This window comes from Schistocerca cancellata, chromosome 2 (assembly GCF_023864275.1).
Source record: "Schistocerca cancellata isolate TAMUIC-IGC-003103 chromosome 2, iqSchCanc2.1, whole genome shotgun sequence".
Classification (NCBI taxonomy): Eukaryota; Metazoa; Arthropoda; class Insecta; order Orthoptera; family Acrididae; genus Schistocerca; species Schistocerca cancellata.
This window is the reverse complement of record NC_064627.1, coordinates 379,335,369-379,362,784: the sequence shown is the minus strand read 5'-3', so window position 1 is coordinate 379,362,784 and position 27,416 is coordinate 379,335,369. Positions and strand designations below refer to the sequence as shown.

The 27,416-nt window shown below is 42.3% G+C and overlaps 1 non-coding gene across 1 annotated transcript; it reads left to right on the top strand.

Moving 5' to 3' along the window:
• Nucleotides 1-20,832: 20,832 nt before the first annotated feature.
• On the top strand, nucleotides 20,833-20,907 carry Trnat-ugu (transfer RNA threonine (anticodon UGU)). Its single transcript has one exon. It is a non-coding gene; the product is annotated as a tRNA-Thr (tRNA).
• The last annotated feature ends 6,509 nt before the right edge of the window (nucleotides 20,908-27,416 follow it).

The window sequence follows — 27,416 nt, the reverse complement described above, 5'->3', positions numbered from 1 at the left end:
GAAAAATTATAGAGCACTAGTCCGAGAATTGGGGGGCCGAGTCGCTATGGGGAAACTTTTTTCTAATTTTCAATTTTTACGTTACTAACACTACAAACAAACAAAGATTTGCTGAATGCATCTATTAATTTCCTTATATTGAAGGCAATGTACCGACTGCCTGACTCATTCTTTCACTCACTGACTCATCGGCCATCACAAACCGCTACGGACAAAAACTTGAAATTTGAAGAGGGCGTTGATCTTATATTGTAGGCATCGTTTAAGAAGGTATTGTTCGACGTTCAACTTCTGAGGGGGTGAAATAGGGGATGGAAGGCTTTTTGAAAATATGTTACTATTGAGACAATTTTGAAGCTAGAACTACAGAAATTCGTATTTGGTTTTTCACTCAGAAATAAAGGAATTCGTGTTTCAAAATGTTTTGAAATTCAACCACTAACGGAGTAAAATAATGGGTGAAAGTTTTTTGAAAATAAATCATTATTAAAGATTTACTAAAGCATTTCATAAGCTACATCTATGAAAATTGGTATTTGACTCATCGCTTGGAAAAAAAAAATGTTTCAGTGTTTTTGGAGATTCACTAAGGGAGTGAAATAGAGGATGAAAAATTTTACGATTTACTTAATCATGGAAGCATTTTCAAAGCTAAATCTTTGAAAATTTGTTTTTGGCTTCTTTCTTAGAAATAAAAAATACGTGTTTCACTGTTTTTGGAAATTCAACCCCTAAGGGGGTGAAATAAGGTGTGAAAATTTTTAAGAAAATATTTCTTTATGTTAAATGTGTTGTGGATGAAAGTTTCTACTGAAATATCACTGCAAGACCGCAAAAGGCATGGTTAACAAAAACCTCTGACTGCAGTTACCAGAATTGCTTTTTGGACAGAAGCTCATTCGGAAAAGACCATGGCCTTAATTAGCGTGAATAGTTTAGAAGGTGTTACAATTTGTGAACAACATAAAAAATCGAATAAAGAAAAACATCTGTGCAGACCCTACAGTCTACGTGAGCGAAGAAGCGGGCGATAAGCTAGTATTTTCATAAAAGGCGGTGAAAAGGAAAGGCGAAGGAAAATTTGGATTGCACATAAATTTCGAGCAAGAGATTTTAAGTCCTATACGAGGACTTCGTATATGAAATTAGAAACTTTTATTATTTTGCAGTTGATGTTTTAGATGTCCTGGGGTAATATTCATCGTAAAAACAGGGGAAGATAATCGCTGCGTTTTTACAACTACATGACTGTCTTAAAATTTATAATCAAGCACAGTCTTTGTTCACATTCATAAAAGGTTCTTTCTCGCTGCACAGTTTGGCTGTAAACCAGGCGTAACTCATCATTTCGCCAAATATTGGTGAGTTTAGCTCGTAATGTACAATGGAACGTATTTTGACGCAGTCTTCTCGAGTAGTGATTTCTTTTTCTCTCTCGACGAAATAAGTTCAGTTTTGAAGCTTTTTGGTCAAATTCTTTACCTGACGATAAAAACAGACATTGCAGGGTTGCACTAGCCTTTTACATTTAGGGGGAATCATTTTAATACTGCACCATGGCAATCGTTCTTCATCTCGAAAAATCTGGTCGTATAATTATGGATTTGTTTATCCTCCCCATGAGTCAGTTATCAGAGGAAATTTGTCCTCCTGCACATAGCGCTTAATATGTCAAATACAATACGAGTATGTTGAGCACTACCACGGTTTATTAGCATTGTAAGTGACGTAAAAACTGCAAAGAAAGAAGTAGTTTCCGCGTAGTGTCTCGATCCCATGACCTTCGGATTAAAGTTGTGCACTATTTCCGATGTGCTAACCGCTGCGTGGAAACTATGCTAACATAAATGGTTCATGCCTCGCACGACCCGCGCCAAAATACTATTTTTTCTGAACGCTTGGTCATCTGGAGTTTCCACTTCCGTCACTTTTATATGTGGCCAAGACATGGACATACCGTAAATCCTGACGAAATCAGCGATGACGAGTTGTCACGGACAACTAGTTACTTGGAAAAACCGCACTGCTAGCATCCCCATGCATTTTACCTTGCGGATTAGGTTTAGCGCGCTCGTCGATGCCTTGGTATCCTTTTGTGGCTCTACCTCCACATCGTAGGATTTTCAGTACTGCGCTGTCAAAGACGCTGTCCATATATGAAGCTACTGGGACGTCATACATATAAAACATTTTTATTCATTATGTGCATAATATATACTATACGGCGCTCCATTAGGTATACCGAGCGGGGTAGCGCAGTGGTTAGCACACTGACCTCGCCTTCGGGAGGACGACGGTTCAAACTCGCATCCGGCCATCCTGATTTAAGTTTTCCATGATTTCCCTAAATCGCTTGAGGCAGACGCCGTGGTGAGTGGTTCGAAAGGACACTGCCATTTTTCCTCCTGCATCCTCCCCTAATCCGAGCTTGCGCTCCGTCTCTGATGACCTCGTTGTCGAGCGGACATTCAACACTAATCTGTTCCTCCAGCATGTATGTATAAACGTGCGTCAATTCGCATGCAGTGTCGTGTCAAAATTTCAAAGGAATCGGCGAAGGACTTTTGAATATTTAAGCTTGTGAACGGAGAACACGAAATTATTGCTAACAACGTATCCCCCCAATGTATATGGTGCTTCACTAGGAATAAAAAAAACACGACCGTATTTGAATGCAAAGTTGTGTCAAAATTTCGAAACATTCGGTGGAGAAATTTCAGAGATTTACAATTTTGTATCAATGAACATTTTCTTCTATGTAAATCAAGATGTTGATGTTTGTGTGTTCGAAATCTTAAATCTCCTCAAGTTCTTCACGGAATGCTTTGCAATTTTGACACAACGTTGCTTTAGAATTCGCACGTTTTTATGCACGTACTAGAGCCCCACGTGTAATATGTAATTATAGGGGGAATCAATAAAAATGTAAATGTTCGTTTGTACAAAATCGTAAGTCTCCGAAGGCTTTTCACCGATTGCTTTGAAATTTTGACGCAAGTTCCATTTGAATACGTTCTTATTTTTATAAATCTATTTTTAAACATAAAGGGAAAACGTTATTATCAAGTATCTTGAAAAATTCTCGACCTATTTACTTTAAATTTGTACACAATACACATTCGGACGACATGGTGAAACACCATTAAGAAACAGGAAATTGTATTTATGACTTATGATTAGAATACTACTACAGAAACTGAATATGCAGTAACAATAAAGAAGACGCAAGGTCAGAGAGAGAAGAAACAGACGTAGGAGGCGGAAAGAAGGAGATGGTCAGATAGTGGAGGGGGGGGGGAGGGGGAGGAAGGGAGGTGGTGATGCACAGAGAGAGGAGGAAGAAGGAGATTAAGAAGTATATCCGATTGCCACACATATTAGAAATTAGAAACGTGTGCTTTCTCTTTTTTTCCTTTCCCGTTTAACCAGACTGAACTACAGCAACACGTGGTTCGGAACAGCTAGTTCCCAAATATAACGAGGAAATTTTAAGTTACGGGAGACAGTTATTTGTTAAATGGTATTCGTCCTAAAGGCACAAATGCTGCCAATTTGAATTTCAAAACGTGGTGCGCAAAGAGTCAGAAGAGCACTAAATTTACTGAAGTGAGACTGCTGGGCCAGATTAAAGAATATATTAACCAGAAGAGACACACGTAGTTTACTGCACGGCGAATGCAGTAAGCCTGGACCTAAACAAGTACAAGAAAACTGTTTGAAAATGTCGTGCCGCCACTCTGAAAGAATATCCTGGAATTGAATGAATCTGTAGGTAAATGAATTCGATATGTCCCTGTGCGAGCTTCGTGCACAACCCACTCACCAAGGCCGCCCCCATTAGAGACTACTGGTAATATAAGGCACTGCGCCCTCGTTTCTATGAGAGCCGTCCCCATATACTGCCGCGAGTCACACGCCAGGCAGGGCCGGGACTTCCGTTTTGCTGTGTATGGCGCTCCTCGATGAACTCGTCATTAATACTGCATTAAGTGACGTCCGCAGAGCTGGGCCACCTGCGCTGCACCAGTATCGACTCGCCACCAGAGGTCGCTGCCGCTGCCGACCGCTGGCCGCCCGCCTCTCTCCCCAGCTCCTTAGCTACGGGGTTAGCATCCCCTATTCGTGAATGGCGCGTGGGAAGAATGACTGTCCGTAGACCTCTGCATTAGCTCTAATTTATCAATTTTCTTGTTGTGGTCATTTCAATCATGTCTGCAAAAAGATATCTCGGGTATCATACCTATTTTTGAAACTAAGGGACATGTACGCATGGATTACCTTCGGCTGACATCTTTTGGACTTTTCCAGTCGCATATATCATATGGCCTTATTATAAGGGGACATTCTCTCCATGTCGATAACATTTTAAAATACAAACGAAAGTTTTGCTTTTAATTTGTAAGACAGATCATTCGGAACATTGTCGTCCACTCTTCACCAGGCTCAAAATACTTACTGTTGTAAATATGTTGCAGGACTTCACATTAAAAATAATATGACAGAACTTGTTGTCAAGGGGGAAGTTCATGGCCACAATATTAGAGCTAAGCCGAAGTTAGATATACCTAGGCACAGGTTAGCATTGACTGGAAATTCTCACAAAGGAAACCGATTCAGAATTTTCAGTAAGTTACCAGTCTTTGCTCGGACCATGGATATAATTAGTTTTAAACGTAAGTGGTACAACTGGTTAACAGCTCACCCTTTTTACAATATTAAAGAATACTTTGATTTACCAAATTAGTATATTAACTTTTAAAAACTGTTACTTTTAATTGTATTATTATGTACTGCATAAACTTTGTAGAACTAATATTTAATGCTACACATTGTACTACGGTGCGTTGTATATACTTTATCTTGTATCAGATTGACGAAACCCATATCATTGTGAAATGATTTATGCTGAAAAAAGATCCTTGATTCTTCTTGATTCGTATGTGGAAAGAAACAATATGTTGTCCGGTTCTTCCCGGAAAGTACTCTCGAAATTTCAATAGTTAACCACTCCGTGATGCACAACGCCTCTCTTGTAGCGTATGCCACTGGAGTTTGCTGAGCATTTCCGTAACGCTCTCGCGCTGACGAAATGATCCCGTGACGAAACGCGTCGCTCTTCGTTGGAACTTCTGTTCTGTCAGTCCTACCTCGTAAAGGTCTCAGAGTGATGAATAGTACTCAAGAATGAGCGAACAATTGTTTTGTCAGCCGTTTCTTTCGTAGATGAGTTAAATTTCCTTAAAATTCTCCCTATGCATCTCAGACCAGCACCTGCTTTTCCTACTATTTGTTCTATATGATCATTCCACGTAAGGTTGCTCCGCATGGTTACTGCAATATATTTTACGGTAGATACAGTTTCTAGCAATTTCTCGTCAGTGGTGTAGTTGTACAGTAGCGGATTTGTTCTCCTATGTGCACGCAGTACGTTACACTTACTTACGTCCAGGCACCATTCACCAACCCTCTGGAGATGCTTCTGCAAATCGTTACAGTTCTGGCGTTGTTACCTTCATATATAAAACCGCATCATCTGCGAGCAGCCTTAAAGAGGTTCCAACGCATTCTAATACATCACTGATACATGTTGTAAGCAGTAAGTCGTATCACATTTCTTTGGGTACCCCCGAAATTGTTTCAAACTGTCGATTTTGTTCCGTTAAAAGCGAGGAGTCACGTCTGTCTGCAAGGAAGTCTTAAATTCAGAAGCAAATCTGGTCTGATACTCGGTAAGATCGTATTTTTTTCGCTAAACGGCAGAGCGGGACATGGTCAAATGCCTTCTCGAAGTCGAGGAACACGGCATCAATCTGAGTGCCAATGTCTACAGGGCTGTCGATCTCATGGACGAACAGAGCTAGCTGAGTTTCTTAAGATGTCCGTTTGCGGAATACATTATGATTTTTATAGAGGAGATTTTACTTCTCCAAAAAGTACGTGAGTGTAGAACATATTCTCTAATTCTACAACAGATCCACTTCAGCAATATAGGCCAATAATCGTGAACATACGTTCTGCTATCCTTTTGAAAATGGGTATGACCTGCGCTTTTTTTTCCAGTCGCTAGATACACTTAGTTACTGCAATGACATACAGTAAACTTCTGCTAGAAGTACTGTCGTAAAATCGCTGTAGAATCTTACAGGTATATCAAATGGTTCAAATGGCTCTGAGCACTATGGGACTCAACTTCTGAGGTCATTAGTCCACTAGAACTTAGAAATAGTTAAACCTAACTAACCTAAGGACATCACGCACATCCATTCCCGAGGCAGGATTCGAACCTGCGACCGTAGCGGTCTCGCGGTTGCAGACTGCTGCACGTATAACCGCACGGCCACTTCGGCCGGCACAGGTATATAATTTTGTGCTGATGCCTTTCCACTACAAAGCGATTGTAGTTGTTTTTTTATTCCGCCATCAGTTATATCAATGTCTACCATTTCGAAGTTCACACGTTGATTGGCATGAGGGACCGTATTTCCATCTTTCACAGTGAAACAAGTTCGGAAAACCGAAATCTTTATTCTCTCTATCATTTCCCGTTATGGTGGCATTGTGGTCAGTGAGTTTGCGGAGACGGTGACTGATTTATTAGAAGGATTTTTTAAATTTTTGACAGAATCATTTCTTGTATGACGCATTCATTACTGGTTTCAGCCTTCGATGGCCATCTTCAGATACTACGGGCGGCATTTTGTGAACTACCTGTTTTCTCTCTTTAAAATCCTTAGCTTGACTGTTGGATCATCCCCTTAACTGAGAATCTATTGATAATTTACCTTTCTACAGATTCAGCTCAATTTTACCTCTAATGCTAATTTTTAAATGACGTGGAAATTTGGCAATATACACTTGATGTGCTTAATACTTGTTTCAAGACTTTTTTCGAATTTTTGGAAGAAAAGCTTTTCTATCTTTAAGAACTACTACCGGAAACTTGCGAGAGAAATAATGAAAAGTGATTAAAATTAAGAATACTGTCATACTCTGTTAGAAATACACTGTATTTTATATGTGTCTCACACATGTGTTGACGAAACACCCATCAGTTCCAATACAGTTTGATGTTAATGTTGGAGTTGTCGTGTGCACTTAATTCAAAGAGTAAACAAAGCTGCCTGAAGTAAATATTTTACAAACGTGTTACAAAGCCTAACAGCATGTTTTTTAGTGAATAATTTTGTCTTAATAACACTAGCTGTTACACATGTCCAAAAATAATGCATTATTAAATAAACACTGTTCTTTTCGATATTGGAATGTGGTCATACACTAAGAGTTTACCTTCGCTTCCAGCAAGCCAATTTAGTTGTCATAAACACTTTTCTTAACATAAATATCTTTGCTGTTAAGTGGGTTCGACAACATACGGTTCTCACAGCTTTAACACATCCGCAGTGTTGTGCTATGACTACAGTGTAGCACCATACATGCTCGTTTCTCACTCTAAGCGCATTGTGGGCAGCATTGTGCGATGAAACGTATTTTAAAATATTGTAATTCGCTTTTAATAGAGTTCACGTAAATATTCTTTCGTGATTACTCATTTACAACGACAGGTTCAAACACGTCGCTTATCGAATACCGTAGGCACATCCCACTGCATTGACTGTCGGCCATTTATTTGCTTTATAATCAAAATTATCAGCAACTGAAAATGTGTGGGAAACTGAATCAAAATGTTATATATCTTTGAGAAAACCTTAATTTTTTTGACGAATGTTACATGAAGATATACGAGGAATATATGAAAAAATTTGTGGTTATCCTGCGAGTATAAAAATTGTTTTTCAACTATCAAAATATTTTATTACGTCTCGTGTTTTTGTGGAGTGAAAAGAATGAAAAATCGCTTTTGTTCATTTCCATAATTTATACTTTCTCGCCGAGAGAAGTGTAGCGGACTGGTACAATGCATAGTGGTGTGATTTAACACATTCATCGTGTGAGAAGTGCACTTCATCTATCCACGCACGGATCGTTTAAAAGTCAGCACGCATTGTTTTCCATTTAGAGAGCCAGCAAATCTGTGTAAACAGCGACAGGTAGCCGCTGTGGGAGCGGCGCAACGCCGTCTGTCAGTGAGAAATATATTCAGGCAGTGTATTTTTCGAATTTTTAAAAAAGCCCATGGTTTCCTGGGCTCATGTGGAAACATTTTGTTACTGCCAATGCTTTTTGAGTGATTGATTTACCGTTTCGTCTCCTGCTTTGATGTAACCCGGAGTTTAAAGCTGAACAGAGCTCCAGGAGCCGATGGAATCGCTATGAGATTCCCCATTTAGGGCTGAGTTAGATCCTTTTTTAACAGTAATCTACCGCAGATCCCTTTGTCGAAAGCCGTGCCCTTTTGTTAGAAGAAAGTGCATTTCACATCCGTCTATAAGAAGAAGTGATGCACTAAACTGCCGTCCAACATCAGTGACATCCATTTGTTAGATAATCTTAGAACTTATTGTAAGCTCAAACGTAATGAGGTATCTCGAACATGCGAGTAATGATCTCCTCCACGCCAACCAGCATCGATTCCGAGAAACATCGACCATGTGAAACCCAACTCGCACTTTTGCAATATGACGTGCTGAAAGTCATAGACCAAGGCAGTTAAGTATATGCAGTACTTCTCAATTTTCGAAAAGCAATTGACTCAGTGCTATATATACTCTTATTATCAAAAGTACGATCAAGCGAAATTTTTACTGGATTGAGAATTTTCTGACAGGATGTTATCTTTCATGTTGCCTTTCATGGAGAGTCATATGAAGACATGGAAGTAACTTCTGGTGCGCCCCAGGGAAGTGTTCTGGGACCCTTGATGCTCTTGTTGTATGTCAATGGCCTTGCGGACAATTTTAATACTGGGGCCTACTGAAAAGTAATGCCTACGAATTTTGTATGTCAAAACTTTTAAAGTTTGTTAAATAAAACAAGCTTTATTAACATTCTGCATCTTTGTTCTTCATGTCCACACATTTATTTCTCTACATAGTACCCCTGGCGACGAACACATTACTCCCAACGAGAGACCAGTTTTGTGACATCGTCACTGTAGAATGTTTGACGTTATTGACGGGGCCACAAACTCACCTCTGCTTGGACCGCTTCATCGTTATCGAAGTGAAGTCATCGAATGCATTCTTTAAGTTTTAGAAAGAGATGAATCTCGGAGGGGCAAAGTCGGGAGTGTATGGAAGATGACTGATGGGACCAAGTAGGGATTATACGGAGGATGATCGGAGGCAGTGAACCCAAGGCGTCGCATTGTTGCAGATGTCGCTGCGGTCGTGTGTTATCTGGCAATGTCATGCTGAAGGAGTAGATGCTCCACGTGTGGACGAGCTCTTCGAATTCGAAACTCGATTACAGGGCGCTCTTTCTGACGCGGCGACATAGTTACGTTGCACCCCACTACGACGCACGCTAAAATTCGGAGCCCTCTACCGGCAGGAGACTGTAAATAGGCAGACACGAAGAATGAAGATAGAGAATGTTAATAACGTTTGTTTTATTTTAAAATGTTTAAGAGTTTACACAGAAAAAGGTGCAGGTTTTACTTTCCAGCACGCCCACGTATTAATATTGTTCGCATGGTCAGTAGCCTCAGACGTCTGGCAGAAGATGCAGTTATCTACAATGAAGCACTGTCTTCAAGAAGTAGCACAAATATTCAGTCAGATCGAGATAAGATTTCTAAATGGTCCAAGGATTAGCAATTCACTTTCAATGTTCAGAAATGTAAAATTATGCGCTTCACAAAAAAAGAACGTTTTGTTATATGAGTACAATCTCAATGAATCGTAGTGGGAGTCCGTTAACTCATACGATTACCTGGTTATAACAATTTGCGCAGATTTGAAATAGAACGATCATATAGTATCAGTCGTTGGCAAAGTAGGTGGCAGACTGCGGTTCAGTGGTAGAATAAAAAGGACATGCAATCAGTCTGCAAAGGAGACTGGATACAAAACACTCGTGCGGACTATCCTAGAATATTTTTTAAGTGAGTGGAACCAGTGTCAACGAAGACTAACAGGAGATATTGTGCGGAAACAGAGAAGAGCATCACGAATGGTCGCAGGCTTGTTCGAGTAATGGCTGAGGTCTCTAAGATGCTGAAGGAACTGAATTGGTAGGCACTTGAAGTTAGACGCGAACCATCCCATGAAAACAAATAAAAAAATAGAGCCATTTTTAAATGGTGACTCTAGAAATATATTGAAACCCCCCTATGTGTCATTCCCACAGGGATCGCGAAGATTAGACTATTGCAACGAGCACAGAGGAATTTAAGCAGACATTCTTCTCGTGCTCGATAAGTGACTGGAACAGGAAAATGTCTATAACTGGCACAATGCGATGTATCCTCTGCCAAACACTTCACAGTAGTTTGCAGAGCAGAGATGTATGTATAGATTATGCGGGGTGCATCGGAAATTTTTTTAACAAGCATTATGGATCCGTTTTCCATACAATCTTTCTGAACAGGTAGGAGAGGAACAGCTTTACAGCCTGCATATTCCGCTTACTAAAGCGTTTGGTGTTGTATGTGCGGCAAGACATGGAATAATTACCCCGTCAATTGTGGCCGAGCGGTTCTAGACGCTTCAGTCCGGAACCGCGCTGCTGCTACGGTCGCAGATTCGAATCCTGCCAAGGGCATGTATGTGTGTGATATCCTTAGGCTAGTTAGGTTTAAGTAGTTCTACGTCTAGGGGACTGATGACCTCAGGTGTTAAGTCCCATAGTGCTCAGAGCCATTTGAACCATTTTTGAAGAATTACGCTGACTACAGAGATAATCAGTCAGTGCTCGCATGTATTGTTTGTGAGCTAAACTGGTTTAGACGCGTAAGTGATTCACAATAGCTACATGAAACAACAAACAATATACAAAACACACTTATTAACATTACATTAACAAACAGTTAACGACACCACATAAATTAAAGGTGATACGACATTGTTTCTTAGTCGTTGGGTCCATCAGAATGTAGAAGGACCGTGCGTCTCCTCTAGTCCCTTACTAGAGGGCTCTAATGTGACGTGACGGCCGGAGGTGGAATGTGGAACGACCGTGGTACACCCCAGCTCACCGCCCGTGAGCGCTGCAGGGAGGTGACGCACAGTGAATAGACTGCACAACGGAGCTAAAGGCGGCGCTTAATGCACCCTATCCCGTTACCTGAGTTGTAGTTTTGACATTTGCGTGCAACAGTGGGCCTTTCTGGGAGAAGGGGGTGGTGTTCTGTATGCAAGTTTTGTGAAAAAGCCTACGGATAACTTTGAACGTTGCTGGTTGCAGCCTGCGAAAGGACTGGCTATTGTGTCAGTCAATGCTACGAAAAATCTAAGCCTGTACTTTTATTTTTTTTTTTGGGTTCCGTACATCAGTCAGCGAAAAAGGAACCCTTATAGGATCTCTTTGTTGTTCCGTCTTTTCGTGTATGGAGGAAAGGGTAGACGTATCAAGTTCAAATTCATGCCGCATTCTGAGGTCTACGGTCCTTTGGTTGTGCAAACAAGCAATAAAAAGATACGGTCATTTATGCCACATATTTTGATACAAACACACTCATCAGAACCCATAGGGTAGTTCCATGTGGCCTGGAATCGTGTAATTGAGCAAGATGCAAGGTTTCACAAAAATCTGAAAAGTCTTAATTTGTAATTATATCACAAGAAAACAAATTTTTTCTTAGTTGATATCCGACTATCTTTCTGTCCGCCTGTTAAGGCACCTCGGATAGACGTATCAAGTTGAAATTTGTGCCACAGTCTGAGGTCTACAGTCCCTTGGTTGTGAAAAAACTGAAGCTTTTAAGCCATCAATCAAATGATACGACCACTTATGTTACATATTTTGATACTCGCAAACCCACTCATCATTAGTTTACTTCCCTCTGATATAAAATTTGGCAGGCAGGAAGCTTTCACAGAACAAGTAAAGGGAAAAATATGAAAAATGCTAATTTGTTATTACATCACAAGATAAAATATTTTTTGTCATGTGTTTTTTGTCGGGAATTGATGGATATATAAAGTTGGCATTTATTTGTAACATTCGAAAGTTTACTCCACCTTGGCGCTTCTAACTAAATGCCGTCGAAAGATACGACCATTTATACGAGATATTTTGATACTCGCAAGCTCACACGTGAAATTCTATAGGGTACTTCCCTTTGGCCTAGGATCATGAAATTTCGCAGGAAGCGCGGTTTCACAGTATAAGTAAAGGAAATAAACCCGAAAATTGTTAATTTCTAATTGTCACACGAAAGAAAATTTATTTCCGTTTGTTATCTCACTTTCTATCTGTCCGCCTGTTTTTCCTCAGGAACGAGTAGGCGTATCAGGTCAGATACTGTCTCTGATGCCTCAGTCGCGTAAAAACGTTAAGCTTCTAAGTCAATGCAATCAAAAGATACGGCCATTTATATTAAATATTTTAATACTCGCAAACTCATCAAAACATGTAGGGTATCTCCCGTTGACGTAGAATCACGAAATTTTGCAAGAAGCAAAGCTTCACAGCGCAAGTAAAGGTACAATTAAGAAATCTGATGATTTATAATAATGTCAGGCGAAAAATATTTCTTTTGTCATTTGTTATCCGACTTCGGGTTTAAAATTAAAACTTTCTCGAAAGTCTTTCAGTGGACCGGTATCTTGTCAGTATCAAAATCGATAACTGGCAAAAATCGTTGACATTCTTAATTCCCAGGATGGAAAAACTGTCTATTTACTTAACAATATTATGAGAAGGAAAGTTGCTACTCACCATATAGTGGAGATGCTTTGTCGCAGATAGGCATAACAAAAGACTTTCACAATTAAAGATATCGGCCATTGGCCTTCGTCAACAATACACACACACACACACACACACACACACACACACACAAACGCAACTCGCACACACGATTGCAGTCTCAGGCAACTGAAACCACAATGCCTATCTGCGACTCAGCATCTCCGCTATATGGCGAGTAGCAACTTTCCTTCTCGTAATTGTCACACTCCATCCTGTATTTTACATTATTTGATTTCTGTCTGTATACTTAATTAGGTTTGTTCGGAACCCTTGGAGCGCGAGTACTATTCGCAGCTGGCCAATCTGTTTTGTCGATGAGACGAGCTTATGGACACTTCACAAACGTCTGTAAGACGAAGACTGGCAAAACAGAGGCGACAGGCCAAATACACCAATTAATAAAACATTAATGACTATTACATCCATACAGCTACAGAGATGAACATTACGTAAAGCATGACTGCTGTGAACAGCTACATCTGAGCAAAATATTTCGAAGATTAATTAAACGGTTCCGCCGCTGTAACTCTAATTAAAAGTAAGTAGTATACACTGAAGCGCAAAGAAACTGCTGTAGGCATGCGTATTCAAATATAGAGATGTGCAAACAGGCAGAATACGGCGCTGCGGTCGGCAACGCTATATAAGACAAGAAGTATCTGGCGCAGTTGTTAGATCGGTTACTGCTCCTAAAATGGCAGGTTGTCAAGATTTAAGTGAGTTTGAACGTGGTGTTATAGTCGACGCACGAGCGATGGTACACGGCATCTTCGAGGTAGCGATGAAGTGAGGATTTTCTTGTAGGACCATTTCACGAGTGTACCATGAATATCAAGAATCCGGTAAAACATCAAATCTCCAACATCGCTGCGGCCGGAAAAAGATCCTGCAAGAACGGGACCAACGACGACTGAAGGAATTGTCCAACGTGACAGAAGTGCAACCCTGGCGCAAATTGTGCAGATTTCAATTCTGGATCATCAACAAGTGTCAGCGTGCGAACCATTCAACGAAACATCATCGATATGGACTTTCGGAGCCGAAGTCCCACTCGTGTACTCTTGACGAGTGCACGACACAAGCTTTATGCCTCACCTGGGCCCGTCAAGACCGACATTGGACTGTTGATGACTGAAAACACGTTGCCTGGTTGAGCACTCACGTTTCAAATTATATCGAGCCGTTGAACGTGTACCCGTATGGATACAGCCTCATGAATCCATGGACCCTGTGTGTCAGCACTGGACTGTTCAAGCTGTTGGAGGCTCTGTAATGGGGTGGGGCGTGTGAAGTTGGAGTGATGTGGGACCCCTGAGATTCCTTGGTACGACTCTGATAGGTGACAAGTACGTCTGGTTACCTGCACCCATTCACGTCCATCGTGCATTCCGACGTACCTGGACAATTGCAGCAGGACAACGTGACACTCCACACATTCAGAACTGCTACAGAGTGGCTCCATGAACACTGTTCTGAGTTCAAACACTTCCGCTGCCCACGAAACTCCCCAGACGTGAACATTATTGATCTGTGATGCCTTGCAACGTGCTGTTCAGAAGAGATCTCAACACCCTCGTACTCTTACGCATTTATGGACAGCCCCGCAGGATTCATAATGTCAGTTCCCTCCAGCACTACTTCAGACATTAGTCGAGTCCATGCCACGTCGTGTTACGACACTTCTGCGTCCTCACGGGGCTCCTACACGATAATGGGCAGGTGTACCAGTTTCTTTGGTTCTTCAGTGTAAATTATATTTGATGGTGTTGCATAAAGTGACATATCGTACCACACTAAAACCATCGTGCAACAAGGGTGGCGTTTCGTCGGAAGAGAGTACACGTTCTGAGTTTCCTGCGGACAAACTTCTACTGCGGCAGGGATAACAGGTCCATCACAGTGTGGGAGTGAAATGGCGCGGCAATTGGAAACATACTCCAAAAGCTAAAGTATGCGTAACAGTACGTTTATTGTGTGCAGCACTTCTAATTGCTCACAGATTCACATTGAAAGTCTGGCAGTTTATGGGCCAAATGAAATATCGCATCCCGCCATAGTGACAATTTGACAAAGGTCGTAAAGATGTCGGTGGTTCTGATCGGAAAGAAATGGAACTGACCGCGACCACAGGTGTCAGTGTCAAGGGATTCGAGGAACTGATTCACAGCAATCGTGGATTTTCCAACGACGAGTGGTTCATGGTGTGGGTTCCTGTAGTCATGTCCTAGTTCATGAACCACGGGCAACGTATGAGTGGCCAAGTAAGTGGTCCCGACAGTCGGGATACCAGTTACTTTGGAATAAGGCTGGGCATCTCGGACATATTCTGAGTCGTGGTCACCTTTGTGCTCATACGGCAAAGACTACCAAATTCACCGGTTAGTCCCTCAGCCGTTAGGGGTAAAACCCAATGGGACTCGGGGCAAGTAAGGCTAGCAACCTGCTTCCCTGGTACTTTAAATATGATGCTGGCAACAATCAGAGCAAAATGCCTCGGACCTTTGGAGGTGACGGAGTCCCACCTCTAACTGACAAACCAGGGACTCCTAAGATACGACTTGGCAAACAAATGGTAATGAGATGGGGAGCTATTAATATCAATGGGGGCTACTCTGGGAAGAAGGTAAAGCTGGCAGAGGCTGCAAGTAAGATGGGGCTGGACGTTTTAGCTGTTAGTGACATTCGGGTAAGGGGTGAGAAAGAAGAGGAAGTGGGAGAATACAAGGTCTACCTGTCAGGAGTCAAATCAGGAATAGCACAATGGGGTGTAGGGCTTTACATCAGGAAAGAAATGGAATCCAGCGTAGTTGCAATAAGGTATGTATACGAACGACTGATGTGGATAGATTTGACAGTGTCTAGCAAGAAAATTAGGATTGTGTCAGTATATCCGCATTGTGAAGGGACAGATCAAGATAAGCTGGATAGTTTTTATGAGGCACTCAGTGATGTAGTTGTAGAGTAAAGGACAAGGACAGTGTTCTGCTCATGGAAATCGAACAGAAGGGTATGAAAAGGTTATGGGTAAATTTGGAGAGGATATGAAGGCCAACAGGAACGGGAAACAACTCTTGGATTTCTGTGCCAGTATGGGCTTAGTAATCACAAACTCCTTTTTTAAACATAAGAACATTCACCAGTATACTTGGGGAGGCAGGGGAACCAGATCTTTCATTGACTATATAATAACAGATCAGGAATTCAGGAAGGCTGTGAGGGACACACGTGTATTCAGGGGATTCTTTGATGACACTGATCATTATTTAATCTGCAGTGAAATTGGGATTGTGAGGCCGAAAGTGCAGGAGGTCAGGTCCATATGTAGGAGGATAAGAGTGGAGAAACTTCAGGATAAGGAAATCAGGCACAAGTACATAACAGCGATCTCAGAAAGGTACCAGTTAGTTGAATGTAGTCAATTACAGTCATTGGAAAAGGAATGGACAAGGTACAGGGACACAGTACTAGAAGTGGCTAAAGAATGTCTTGGAACAGTAGTGTGTAAAAGTAGGATGAAGCAAACAGCTTGGTGGAATGATACAGTCAAGGCAGCCTGTAAAAGGAAAAAGAAGGCGTATCAAAAATGGCTACATACCAGAACCCAGGTAGACAGAGAAAGTTATGTTGAAGAAAGAAACAAAGCCAAACAGATAATTGCAGCATCCAAGAAGAAATCGTAGGAAGACTTTGGAAACAGGTTGGAGACTATGGGTCAAGCTGCTGGAAAACCATTCTGGAGTGTAATTAGCAGTCTTCGAAAGGGAGGTAAGAAGGAAATGACAAGTATTTTGGACAGGTCAGGAAAACTGCTGGTGAATCCTGTGGATGCCTTGGGCAGATGGAGGGAATATTTTGAAGAGTTGCTCAATGTAGGTGAAAATGCGATCAGTAATGTTTCAGATTTCGAGGTACAATGGGATAGGAATGATGATGGAAATAGGATCACATTTGAGGAAGTGGAAAAAATGGTCAATAGATTGCAGTGCAATAAAGCGGCTGGGGTGGATGAAATTAAGTCGGAACTCATCAAATACAGTGGAATGTCAGGTCTTAAATGGCTACACAGGATAATTGAAATGGCCTAGGAGTCGGGACAGGTTCCATCAGACTGGACAAAAGCAGTAATCACACCAATCTTTAAACATGGAAACAGAAAAGATTGTAACAACTACAGAGGTATCTCTTTAATCAGCGTTGTGGGTAAAATCTTCTCAGGTATTTTTGAAAGGAAAGTGCGAGTATTAGTTGAGGACCAATTGGATGAAAATCAGTGTGGGTTTAGGCCTCTTAGAGGTTGTCAGGACCAGATCTTTAGCTTACGGCAAATAATGGAGAAGTGTTATGAGTGGAACATGGAATTGTATCTATGCTTTATAGATCTAGAAAAGGAATATGACCGGGTTCCTAGGAGGAAGTTATTGTCTGTTCTACAAGATTATGGAATAGGAGGCAAACTTTTGCAAGCAATTAAAGGTCTTTACATGGATAGTCAGGCAGCAGTTAGAGTTGACGGTAAATTGACTTCATGGTTCAGAGTAGTTTCAGGGGTAAGACAAGGCTGCAACCTGTCTCCACTGTTGTTCATATTATTTATGGATCATATGTTGAAAACAATAGACTGGCTGGGTGAGATTAAGATATGTGAACACAAAATAAGCAGTCTTGCATATGCGGATGACTTAGTTGTGATGGCAGATTCGATTGAAAGTTTGCAAAGTAATATTTCAGAGCTAGATCAGAAATGTAAGGACTATGGTATGAAGATTAGCATCTCCAAAACGAAAGTAATGTCAGTGGGAAAGAAATATAAACAGATTGAGTGCCAAATAGGAGGAACAAAGTTAGAACAGGTGGACGGTTTCAAGTACTTAGGATGCATATTCTCACAGGTTGGCAACATAGTGAAAGAACTGGAAGCGAGGTGTAGCAAAGCTAATGCAGTGAGCGCTCAGCTACGATCTACTACTCTCTTCTGCAAGAAGGAAGTCAGTACCAAGACTAAGTTATCTGTGCACCGTTCAATCTTTCGACCAACTTTGTTGTATGGGAGCGAAAGCTGGGTGGATTCAGGTTACCTTATCAACAAGGTTGAGGTTACGGATATGAAAGTAGCTAGGATGATTGCAGGTACTAGTAGATGGGAACAATGGCAGGAGGGTGTCCACAATGAGGAAATCAAAGAAAAACTGGGAATGAACTCTATAGATGTAGCAGTCAGGGCGAACAGGCTTAGATGGTGGGGTCATGTTACACGCATGGGAGAAGCAAGGTTACCCAAGAGACTCATGGATTCAGCAGTAGAGGGTAGGAGGAGTCGGGGCAGACCGAGGAAAAGGTACCTGGATTCGTTTACGAATGATTTTGAAGTAATAGGTTTAACATCAGAAGAGGCACCAATGTTAGCACTAAATAGGGGATCATGGAGGAACTGTATAAGGGGGGCTATGCTCCAGACTGAACGCTGAAAGGCATAATCAGTCTTAAATGATGATGATGATGATGATGATGAGTACCTTCACACAGCGGTTAACGAGGGGCTGCGTGACCAAGGAGCGGATTTCTATCGTCGAAGAACGAAACAACTGCTATAACGTTCCGTTCCTTGCTTACAGAGACTTAGACACTTTGCTGAAAATTAGGGCCACGTACCTGTGTCACTTTGTAGTGTACCATTGAATAAAAATTACTTCTCCTTCAGTTCTTTTCTTTTTGCGTTGTCAGTCTTTTTAATGGTTGGATGTAGCCACCACGAATTCCTCTCCCGTGACAACATTTTCGTCTAAACGTAGCACTTGCAACGTGTTTCCTCAATTACATGCTGGATGTATTCCAATCTTTATTTTCCTCTACAGTTTTTATCCTCTATGGCTCTTCTAGTGCCTTGGAAGTTATTCCCTGATGTCTAAATAGATGTCCTATCATCCTATCCCGTCTTCTTTTCAGTGTTTTGCATATATTCCTTTCTTTGGCGATTCTGCGAAGTACGTACTCATTCCTTACCTTATCGGTTCACCTAATTTTCAACATTCTTCTACAGCACCACATCTCAAATGCTTAAATTCTGTTCCGGTTTCTCCACAGCCCATGTTTCACTACATACAATGCTGTACTCCAAACTTACATTCTCATAATTTTTGCCTCAAATTAAGGCCTGCGTTTTGTACTGGTAGACTTCTGTTGTCTAGGAATGCCCTTCTGCCACCGCTAGTCAACAGTGCAATAATAATGTTTAACCCACCTTTTGAAGTTCCCTCGTAGAAAGATTGTGCGTACAAGACTGATTTCTTGGAAATATTATAATTTAACGAAACCGACTATCAGTACAAGTAACTGCATGTCGAAAATAGTGTAAAATATGTAAAATTAAACCACAATTGAAAAGCACATGAAAAGCTGCTTCAAACTGATATGCCTTTTTAACAAGCAGAAAAATATTCAGATATGTTTTTGATGAATTGATAGATGTACAATGTTTAAGATCGAATGAGAACCAACAGATACAGAACCGATTATAGGGCATCAAAGTGACTGGCGAGGAAAGACGAAAAAGCTGTAATTACTGAGCAGATTTGAATAAATTGCCATTTCCTACATTTATCACTCCTCGGCAGAGGGAAGTCGATAGTGGAGTCAGTAGTGGAGAAGAAGCTGGCATATTTAAGGCGGCTCGTCTCGCTCCCCCTGGTCTCACTGTTTCACGCTTTGTGAACGGCTCAACGTGTCTGTGGCAGCAAACATTCAGGCTCGGAACCTGGTAAAATTGCACAGTGAAACAGACCGTACAACTTTGCTTTGGAGTGAATCGTTGCATGGATTAGCGGTAATTTTCGCGAGCGTCGCTCGTGAAATTCGTCACGCATGGTTGCTAGAGTTTGCCATTTTTGCGAGATATGACTTTTTTTCAAGCAACACTAAAGTTGTTTGGGGTATTGTTTTCTGAATGGGTGATTTGGACTTAATCTCGCAGCCAGGTATCAGAAACGGAAAGTTCTCACGATGCTATATACAGTACTACCGCTGATCAGTGACTACATCGGGAACTTTATACAGTGTCACGAAACTTAAGTATTTTGGAAACAGATTTTGTAATCGTAACTTAACATAATCCAAACGCACCACTATTTTCAGTCGGGTATCATGAATAATGTCTATCTGGGGAAAATCTTCTGCAAATGAACTATTAATAAAGAAATCACATTGCTCAGCCAGTCTAGTCATTCTGTGATCCCTGCGCTTATATGCTGTTGGCTAATATTTGTGGGATGGCTCTCATGAACATTAATTTACAGATTACATGACTCTAATGATAAGAAGAGGAATAAATACTACTGAGGTTACAAAAGTGATGGGATAGCGGGATGCACATGTACGGATGGCGGTAGCATCGCGTACACAAGATATAAAAGGGCAGTGCATTGGTGGACCTGCCATTTGTACTCAGGTGATTCTTGTGAAAAGGTTTCCGATGTGATTATGGCCGCATTAAGGGAATTAACAGATTTTGATTCCGAATGGTAGTTTGAGCTAGACGCATGGGACATTCCATTTCGGAAATCGTTAGGGAATTCAATATTCCGAGATCTACAGTGTCAAGAGCGTGTCGAGATAACAAATTTCCGACATTACACAGTGGTCGACGAGAGCAGCGGCGTTTGCGGAGAGTGTCACCGCTAACAGACAAGCAACACTGCGTGAAATAACCGCAGAAAACAATGTGGAACGTACGTTGGATGTATATATTTGTATGGATGCGGTGTCTGTTCTTTCGGACATGTCTGAAAGAAGACACCATATCCATGTAAGTATATAGTTCTGGCAATACCGGCCATGAGCTTCTTCTTCGGTGCGGATGCACACATGTTCCCCGAACTCTTACGGGACTTGTAAGAATGTCTTCTACGAGTAATGAGTGTGTTGGGCTGGGACGCTACGAATGTAGTGTGTGGACATACAAGGTGAGAATGTGGGTCTCGCGGGAGGCGTGCGCGAGATAGTCCCTGCAGTCGCGTTATCCTTCGTGCCCTCGGTGGCTCAGATGGATAGAGCGTCTGCCTTGTAAGCAGGAGACCCCGGGTTCGAGTCCCGGTGGGGGCACACATTTTCACCTGTCCCCGTTGATATGTGTCAACGGCTGTCAGCAGCTGAAGGTATTGATATAATTCTAATTACGCTGGGTGTATCCGTTAGGACAGTGCGTCGAAATGTGGCGTTAATGGGCTACGACAGCAGGCGAACGACTCAAGTGCCTTTGCTAACAGCACGACATCGCTTGCAACACCTCTCCTGGGTTAGTGACCATATCGGTTGGACCATAGAAAACCGTGGCCTGGTCAGACGAGTCCAGATTTCACTTGTTAAGATCTACTGCAAGGGTTCGAGTATTCAAGGATCGCACAAGTTAGCCCAGCAGCCATAAAGCGTGAACCCCAGTGTTTAATATTCTTGTAGAAATAAAATCAACTAGCAGTAGCCTACAAAACTTGAGGTTTGAAGATTAATTACCAAAAAACAGAATACTTGACTAATGATTCAGAGAAGCTATACATTGAAGGAAAGAAAATCAAAAAGATAAACACTTTCTGTTATTTGGGACCCATTTTAGAAATCGAGGGAAAATCAGAATCAGAAATCAATAAAAGAATTAGTAGCGGACGGAAGGTCATTGGGATGCTTAACTCAGTCTTATAGAGCAGGTATGTAATGAGCAGAACTAAAAAATTAATATACAAATCCATATTAGAGAGTGTGGTTCTGTATGGAACGGAGACCTGGACAATTAACATGAAGCGCATTAAAAAATTACAGGCTCTAGAGATAGACTTTTGGAGAATATCGGCAAGAATCTCCAGGAAAGAAAAGATAAGGAACGCCGAAATAATAAGAAGAATGGAAATAAAAGAAAGAATATATGACGTAATGGATAGGAAGAAATTACAGTGGTACGGGCATGTACGGCGAATGGAGGAAGGCAGAATACCAAAATTGATATTGGAGTGGGAATCGGAGGGTAGAAGAAGAGGACGACCTATGACCACCTGGCTCCAAGATGTACAGCACACAATGAGGGGAATGGGAGCAGAGGAAGAGGACACACAAGACCGAAAATGTAGTTTCAGAACGTTTATTGTTTGTATTGTAATTTTCAAGTACATTATTATGTTGGAGATAAGCCTCTGTAATGAGGAAAAGCTCAAAATAATAATAACAAAAATAAAATAAGCCATGTCTGAATGAAACTACTACTTCTACGTGTTATATAATGCGAAATTCATGCAATCACTTAGGGCACCTACAAGAGCGGACTTTGTGCTCATTTTGTTATGGTTCAAATGGCTCTGAGTACTATGGGACTTAACATCTTAGGTCATCAGTCCCCTAGAACTTAGAACTACTTAAACCTAACTAACCTAAGGACATCACACACAACCATGCCCGAGGCAGGATTCGAACCTGCGACCGTAGCTGTCTCGCGGTTCCGGACTGCAGCGCCTAGAACCGCACGGCCACCGAGGCCGGCTCATTTTGTTATGATAATAATACAATAATAAAGGGTGTATCAAAAAGAATCATCCGATTTGGCGCGCCTATATTTCTGAAACTAATCAACATATACAATGAATTTTGTTCTTTGATGAACGGGAAACTCAGATATTTTTTTCATACCTCTTCATAGCTGTTCAATATCCTCCCCTTGAGATGTACGGCATATGTCAATGCGGTATTAAAATTGTTCCCACACTGCAGCGAGCATATCTTGAGTTATAGCTTCCACAGCTGCTGTTATCAGAGTCTCAGTTCGTTCATTGTTGTTGTCCGCCCCCGGCACCTCAGTGGTCAGCGCGACAGAATGTCAATCCTAAGGGCCCGGGTTCGATTCCCGGGTGGGTCGGAGATTTTCTCCGCTCAGGGACTGGGTGTTGTGTTGTCCTAATCATCATCATTTCATCCCCATCGACGCGCAAGTCGCCGAAGTGGCGTCAAATCGAAAGACTTGCACCAGGCGAAAGGTCTACCTTACGGGATGCCCTAGTCACACGACATTATTATTTATTCATTGTTGTTCGTGACGGAGGCACATGAACAGCCTTTTATAAAACCCCACAAGAAATAGTCACATGCATTCAGGTTCGGTGACCTTAGTGATCAGTCATGTAAGGTTGAATCATTTGGTCCAGTGCGACCGATCCATCGTTCAGTAAGTCCGCAGCTCGTGGTCGTGCGGTAGCGTTCTCGCTTCCCACGCCCGGGTTCCCGGGTTCGATTCCCGGTGGGTTCAGGGATTTTCTATGCCTCGTGATGACTGGGTGTTGTGTGCTGTCCTTAGGTTAGTTAGGTTAAGTAGTTCTAAGTTCTAGGGGACTGATGACCATAGATGTTAAGTCCCATCGTGCTCAGAGCCATCGTTCAGTAATCCTTTGATTTTAGAATTCCCGCAAACGTCGACGCTACATACGCCAGACGGACATCGGGAGGATGTTGAGCTGTCGAGCTGCGGACTCCTTGCGAAACTATGTCGGATGCGTTCGACGACTGTGTCAGAAACTCGGGTACGGCCCGGCGATTTGCCTTTACACAAAGGAACTGTTTTTCAGAATTCTCCATGCCATCGTCTAATGCACTGTGCTGTAGGGGGATCCACACCATACCTAGTGCGAAAGTCACGCTGAACAGTTACTACTGACCCGTACTGCGCAAAACGTAGAACACAAAAGGCTTTCTGTTGTCCCGACACCATTTTTACTGAAACTGAAGTCGGCGCACACTGCTGCTACCTAGCGGGAACCATGTAGAACTCGAGTGTTTCCCCTTTCCAACAGTACATTGTTCAAGCACATACCTCAAATAACATAACAGTTTTGATTTTTTTTAAATCGGTTGATTGTTTTTGATACAGCGTGTTTACCGAATTCAGTACGGTACTAACAAATACATAAATCACATAAAAATTATGCATTTACTGCGAGATTCACTGCTTCATGCGTCTTATGGTTGCAGTTAATATTTTTTACAGAACACAAACAACTACGTCCAATATAGATGGAAGAGGTACAGTCTATGATAGGAAATTTCCTTGTATGCTTGTTGATACTCAATGAAAAGTGTAGCTTATTACAGAGTATTTGTGAAAATTATTTGAATGTGCTTGCACCCATCTTATTATGGTAATGTAAAAATCGCAAGAAGTATTTCGTTCCTCTAGTGTCGCCTGGAAATACGGTTCGAGAAATGCTATCGCCTCACTGTCCACTGAAGTTAATCGCAGTAGCGATCAGCGGAATGTTGGGCGGTGTTGGAGGTCCCACAACGGAAGGGGAAGTGACAGCTTAATGGCCTAAACCTCGGCGCACGCGCTGCTCTTCGCTCCAATAGCAGGTACTGGAAGCGCGCGATAATTAGTGGTTGCGCGACGTCGATTGCATTAATGAGTGGTGCATCGACAGCATCGGGTCGACAGCAATTGATCGATGACAGTTCTTCATTACCCGCTCAGGCGAACAGGTTGGCGAAAGCGACGTCATCGTTCGGGGAAGCGGGCCGATCTCTGCTCGGCAATGTAGTAGGCGGCGGATGAGGACAAGCGGCACTTCACCTCCCCAATAACCACATGTTTTTACTGTCAGGGGCAAAAAGCAGGATACTCGACATGCACATAGGATTGACGTAACTGTGATTCTTTTCTGCCAGTAGGTGAGCATTTGAAATGAAAATTTCAAATGCCCGACGGAGTGTAGAATTGTTTTTCTTACAGGTATTTGAAGCTCTACAGGACACTCCAATAACAAATTAGGAATTGTAGATATAACGTCAGTTTATTGTGACAAAATGTAGAAATTGTTGGGGTCATTCGTTTTCAGCGTACATAATGTCTGTATGTACGGACGGGAAAAATCGCAACACCAAAGAGTAATTAATGTAGAGTAATGAAATTTCAGGAATACATTTGTCTAGGTAACATATTTAAGTAATTAACGTTGCAAGATCACAGGCTAAACTAAGCGCAAGGTAACCCACTGCAGATGTGGAATGCTGTTACATTATTAACCGGTGTAACCGCCAGAATGTTGGATGCAAGCATGCATACGTGCATGCTTTTTTGTCTAGTACAGGTGCCGCATGTCCGTTTGCGGGATGGCGTTCCAAGCCTGCTGCACGTGGGCGATCAGTAAGGGACAGTTAAGCCCGCTCGTCTAGCTGCACAGTAACGCGCTGTTTCCCGAGCGGGAAGGCGTGCCAGTCCCCGGCATGAATCCACCCAGCGGATTAGTGTCGAGGTCCGGTGTGCCGGCCAGCTTGTGGACGGTTTTTGAGGCGGTTTTCCAAAAAAAATGGCTCCGAGCACTACGGGACTTAACTTCTAAGGTCATCAGTCCCCTAGAACTTAGAACTACTTAAACCTAACTAACCTAAGGACATCACACACATCCATGCCCGAGGCAGTATTCGAACCTGCGACCGTAGCGGTCGCGCCGTTCCAGACTGTAGCGCCTAGAACCGCTCGGCCACCCCGACGGGCGATTTTCCATCTTCCTCCCCGAATGCGGGCTGGTTCCCCTTATTCCACTTCAATTACACTATGTCGGCGATTGCTGCGCACCATAAGTGCTCTACCACGCAAACATTTGGTGTTACACTCGTCTGGTATGAGACGTTCGTAGGCGGGGGAGGGGGCACTGGGGGCCAAACCGCACAGTAACCCTGGATTCGGTGCGGGGCGGCGGTGGGGTGAGTGGACAGACTGCTGTAGCCTGTTGTGGGGTTGTGAACCACTGCTCGATTGGAGACAGACTGTACTATGTACAGTATGTTGGATTACAACAGTGGTATGTAGGCAAATGTTATCCTGTTGGAAAAATCCCACTGGAATGCAGCTCATGAATTGCAGCCAACGGGGTCGAATCACCAGACTGATGGGCAATTTTGCTATCAGAATGGGTGGGGCAACCGCCTCCCCCCCCCCCCCCCCCGCCCCCCAAAGTCAAATGGACAAGATCATTAATTTGGCAGAACCGTGCTTTCACTGGCGATGAAACAGTGGTTCATTATTTCGAACCCAAAAGAAAACGACGATCCATGGAGTGGCGCCATCCTACCTCTCTTCCGAAGAAAAGCTTCAAAGCCGGCAAAAACGACGGTCTTTTGGGCCTCAAAAGTTTGATGTCCTCCCTGATGCTACAAATATCAACTCTGAAGTGCATTGTGGTACCCTCAGGAAATTGAAGAAACGACTTCAGCGTGTTCGTCCAGTGTGAGCTCCATGCTGATGCCCAGAATTGTGTGAGGTCTTCCGTTATCATGAAGAAGGAGAAGTTCATGTTGTAGCGACGAACCCGCTGAAGTAATTTCTTCAGTTTTCTGAGGGTACCACAATGCACTTCAAAGTTGATCGTTGCACCACGAGAGAGGCCACGAAACAGAATAACCCCTTCAGAGATACAGAAGACCCTCGGCATGACTTTATGGGCTGGGGGGAGGTGGTGTGGCACAACTCCATGAATTGGCGTTATGTTCGCAGTTCAAGGAGATGAATCCATGTTTCTTTGCCTGTAACTTTGTTCGAGAAGAAACTGCCGCGATTGGCCTCCTAACGCTCAAGAAACTCCACGCAGATGGTCCTTTGTTATTCTCTCTGGTCTTCTTTGAGGCGACGAGGTAACCAGCGGGCACACACCTTTGAATTCCCCAACTGGCTGCCAAATCCGTCAGCACTACCAACAGAGACGTCCAGTTGCACAGTGAGTTGTTTGATTGTGATCCATCGATCCTCTGAATGAGAGTGTCCGCACGTTCCAACACTGCAGGCGACACCCCCGGGATAACAAGACCGCCCAGCAGTGTTAGTGACGTCACACTAAGCGGCCCATAGCCGATGCAGCAGTCCACGGACATCTCCGTACAGACGCGCCTGATGCTAACGATCTTCTGTCCGTCATACAGAAAGGAGCGAACTATAATTCGAACTAAAGACCAAATTATATATATATTCTTGTAAACAGCATAAAGGTTCATAACGAAATACCGATTACATATGCGGGCAGGAATAGGTTCTAGAACTCCTCTGAAAAGTGTTTATCTTCAGTACCAGAATGAACATCAAATTGTCAGGTTTTCTAAATAGAAAAGCACTTTGTTAGTAACAGACAGCAATAATACTTGCAGTTGGTGATTTCTACATGGAAAAGGAAATAAGCTGTAGAGAGATTGAAAATGGTAAGTAAAGAGAGACTCAGCCTTTTGCTCACATTTTTACATGTAATACACTTGGTTGTTTTTCATTTCCTTACCTTTCATAACAATTTTAATATTGTTTCAAGAAGTGTATCTTCAATAGCAGAGTGAACTTCAAACTTCTTAAAGGAAAGAGAAGTCCCTTAGTATCACAGTGCAAGACATAATCTTGTGTTCAGTGATGTCTATGTTAAAAGGAGAATAGATATCCAACATTTGTTTCCATTCTTTATTACTGGGGATACACTTGTAAAAATTGTTGAAAAGAGCTGTCACCATGAACATATGAGTAAATTCACAATAGTCATGTGTTTTATGAGATAAAGCGAACTCTTGTTACCTTATTGTAAACGAAAGTTGTGAGGGTTTTGCTATGT